A 4497-nucleotide genomic window follows, 5' to 3' on the forward strand; every position below is an offset into this window, starting at 1 on the left:
ACGCCAAAGTTGCATTCTGGGGCTTACTGGAAGAAGATGCGACGGCATTGGATTGATCCGTCGATGCTGAATTAGTTCGAATGCGGTCAGCCCAAGATTCACCCCGCAATGCATCGCGTTGAGGGTTCTTGGCTGGTGGAGTATGGATTCTACTGTGGCACGTGGGGTTTAGGGCAATGTGTTCAAATTCCTTACAAGAAGCACAGTAAATCTCAGGGCCCCAGCCATAATCTTCCGAGTGCATTTTGCCACAGGAGTTACAAACTGCCTCTGCCGGGCAGGAGCGAGCCGTGTGTCGACGTTGTGGCAGTTGTAGAGAACTTGCCTCTTGGGTTGGGTTTCACAATGGCCATATAACATTTGACTACTTTTGGTAGCGTAGGTTTGTCAAATCGGAGGAAGGCACGGTTCGTGCGGCAGAGACGGGTACAAGATAGGATATTGGCCCGCTCACAGCGGAGCCACCGGAGTGTTTCTTGGTTGCTTTTTCCGGGCTCTGTTGTGATGATTCCTCTGGAAGTGTTGCGCTTGTAGGGAGATGGTTTGATTCTCACAGGGACTGTCACAAACTGGAGCGTACGAGGTCTAAAAGTATCGTATAGATTTTTCATTTTTTTGTACTGCGCCTAACTCTTCTTCAGTTGTCCGATTCATTCAGTTCGGTTCTATTTGCCCGAGACAAGGCTGGAACTTTCGCGAACGAAGGGGCAGTAACACGACCACTCGCCGGCTGGCCGGCAAGAAAATACCAAAATAAAAAGCTCCGCCGCTCAACTTACACCGAAGCTTCGAGCACTCTCGAGGAGGCACGGGCGGCCTTGCCAGTGCTAAAGAGCGTCGATGATTATAGAAGGGAGAAGAGTGAAGTTATTCGCTGACGGCGGCGGGTGCGTTGTGTTCTGTGCCCTCTCTCTCCGCGCCGGCACGGTTATAAAAAGAGAAGCCGCGCCTAAGCAAACCAGCTACGTTTGGCAGTCGTGATGTGACAACGGCACCTGTCAGTTTGTGCATCACACCGTCGCGAACCCGCGCCCTGGAGGACTCCAACGTACTCCCGGGCCTCTAATCACCGTGATCGTCTCGGGCGGCCTGGCCTACAACGAAGCCACGCTTCCCAGGTAGCCGAATCGCCTCCGACAGCGGTGCATCGTCCGGCCCGGTCGGTGAATATGCTGGGACTCTGTCTCTCATAAGCATCGAACTGTTCGTTTCTTTTTTGGTTAACTGCTCCGATTCGTAAGATTCATTTGTTAACGCTCCTGTTTGTGTCAATTTGTCTAATTTTGGACTGTTTCTTGTATTTGAATTCCATCTAAGTTGTCTGTCGTTATCGATTTGTTACCTCGTGCTTGTGGTTGTAACTTGCCTGTCTAAATATAAGTCTTTGTGCTGTTTTTTTCGTTCAAGGCTCTTGCTCATTCTTGCCGCTCTGGTCGGCGAAAGCCGCACATCAGACGGCCACCCCCTTTGTCACCTGTGCCCTGTGGATTCGGTGGGATTTGTTGGCTCTCATGAGTCGACTCCCCATATCTTCTGGCAGTGCACCCTAATTTAAGGAAACGGGTGACACGGACGTTCTAACGGGCACCTTTGAGGTCGAAATGGACTGACATGAAGCAAGCAGGAGAGAGAAAGGAAAAGACAGATCAAAGAAAATGACCAGTGTGTTTAAATGTACGCCTCGCCTCCAACGTTTTATGCTGCAGAGCAAACTTTCGCAATAAAAAAAAAGAAAATGACGTATGGTTTGACTGCGATAACCACGAAATATGTGACATGATATTCCGTTCCAATGTAGGTAAAACCCCGTCACTTCATCTACAATACGGGACATTTGTTGGACGTATCAATAAGCCGCACACCGCATTGCATCAAACTAAAGGTACCAAACCACACTTATTTATGAACGTTATTTGCAGAATTGAGCTAGTTCGCATTAGAAATTGTAGGCTCCTAAAAAAGCTATTCAACATAACATCTCGAGACAAGGCCGTTAGCCCTAAAACTCGTTTTTCTACCCATAGGCCACTGACTCCGATGAGCGGGGTTGTTTTAGATGGGCCATAATAGCACAGAACGAGTGTTCCAATGGAGACCGTAGATGCCGGTGGAAGCATGCACGACGTCCTAGGCATGTTCCAAGCTGGGTACGGTATGCCGCAAATCCTGCGAAAGCGCATACAGTCCTGCTTTTAAAGCGTTGTTTATCACACCAAAGCGGGTACTTAGTGTGCATTAGTATGTAAAATTTTTGAGGCTTCACAGTGAGGTATCAAGGTGCGGAATAAGGGAACACATTTCTTTGTCGACACTAGTAATTTTGGAGCCAAATGATTTGTTTATCGCATCTATTGTTTTGTGCATGCTGATTCGTGCAGCAGATGCTATAGCGTGGCTTAACATACCGCCGCGGATACGTGGTACGGATGGGTAGGTATTAATTTCCTAAAATTACGGGAGCGACTTTGGGATGTGCAACGTTTCAGGGATGACCGTTCGTTATAAGGTCTCTCAAACGAGTTCAGCGTACTTAAACAGTGCCATGAGTCGCTAACCGATGTCTAACAACGATGTGACATAGAGATGTTTCAAGGTCACGTTATTCAACGAGGACAGAGATGTCCATCTGGACACTGCTCTTAACCGTTTCGGCCCTGGTGATGTCAATTGACACCATAACGCAAACGTTTCTCCAGCCCATAGAGAATGAAACCAAAAGTCCTATTTTGTGGGGGCGTTGTTCTTCATTGATGCCGGTTGCTTAAGATATCACGGCTGCTTCATTTTGGTGGATCTCCACGGTACAAGGAAGAAGAAGCTCAGGTGAAGACGAAATCACTACATTGAGGCGAGAAAAATGGCGGTCCGAGTCTATTTCCCAAGCTTGTATATTTATATACACGTGCATTATGACGGTGATTTTAGATGCAACGCATCTCATGCTCGCCCCTCTGTCCTTCCTGCGTCTGTCCGGCGTTGTCCGCACAGCTGCGCTTCTCCTCCTCGCCTCTTTCCGATAGCGAACAGTCTCTCCCAAAGAGCTGCGGGTTGGCGCAGCGTGCTCTTACTCCGTTGCTAGGCGCCGGGGGGCGGCGCTGCGCTCGGCGCTGCGCCCGCTGCGCATGTGCAGTACTCTCTCTCTCCGCGCTCTCCTCTCCTTCGGGCGCTGTAAATATAAAGCCCCATGCCGCGCTCCGACGGTCTCAGTCGACGGTCATCCGCGTTACGTTTGCACTCTCTAGCAGCACTCGAGTACTGCTTGATGCAGTCGTCGATCCCTAACTGTGCACTTTACGGACCACAAGGCACGCATTCTCGTCTGCAATAAAGACCGTACCTGAGCATACGTGTACTGCATGTGCATTGCATGGTGAACGACGGTGCTGCTTTGGGCCTGTTGGTATGACATGACGAAATCTTGAAGCGCTAGGACACAGGGACAAGCGAGTGGAACAACACAAGGCGCTACTTCCAACAGTTTTATTAGCAGACGAAAACACATATATATACACATGACCACTGGCCCACGTCATAATACAATCTTACACGTCACACTCCATTCAGAAAATCACGCTCTTTCTTCGATAATGCGAAAGACGCAGTACTAACACAATCGCGGCCCGCTTTCGCTATCGTGTCAGCTTCTATTATCTTTCGCGTAAGCTGGTTCTTATGCTTGGCGACAACTGCGCACTTCTCGAACAGGGGCTTGCAACCATCCTGCTTACAGTGTGGCGCAAGCCATCCCCCCGTGTTTTTTACATTATTGCCGTGTTCACGGAGACGATCATTTAGGCACCGCCCTGTTTGGCCGATATACCTTTTCCCACAGTCCAACCGAAGGCTGCAAACAACGCCTTCTGCGCAATCCACAAAGCGGTTTAAGTGCTTTTGGTTGCACCTCGGTTTCGTGGGAAGGCTGGGGTCAGTCAGTCTGCATAGCTTGCCCAATTTGTTGGGAGCCGAAAAAAACGACCCTTAATTTTGACCGCTCGGCTATCTTTTTCAAATTGCGAGGAAGTTTGTGCACGTAGGGTATAACCGCCGTTTTTCGCTTTTCGATGGGCGTTGCCTCAATCTCACCGTTGCCTCTTTTTTTCTTTTCCTTGAGCAATGATTCCGCTACCGAAACTAACACACGTTTGGGGTACCCAGCCTGAGACAAGCGCGCATCTTGATTGCCAAGGCTCTGACTCATTAAATGAGGACAAGATTTATTTAGGGCATTTCCGAAGCATAATTTTACGATTCCCCTTTTCACAAGCTTGGAATTCGGAGAGTTGTAGGGGAGGAGCGGCTTATTTGCTCGTGTTGCGTAGCACCAGCAGACATGTTTATCTTTAAATGAAATACATCAATCTAAAAACCGGATTGACCCATTGTCGGGAAGTTCATGTGTTAGTTCTAGCTGTGCGAGGTACTTCCCAACTTTTGTTAATACAATGAAAGCCTCCGACTAAAACATGTCACGCTTGCAATTAAGAACAATTAAATAAT

The sequence above is a fragment of the Haemaphysalis longicornis genome, unplaced genomic scaffold (genome assembly GCF_048455015.1).
Source record: "Haemaphysalis longicornis isolate Haplotype H1 unplaced genomic scaffold, Haemaphysalis longicornis Haplotype H1 scaffold_14, whole genome shotgun sequence".
Classification (NCBI taxonomy): Eukaryota; Metazoa; Arthropoda; class Arachnida; order Ixodida; family Ixodidae; genus Haemaphysalis; species Haemaphysalis longicornis.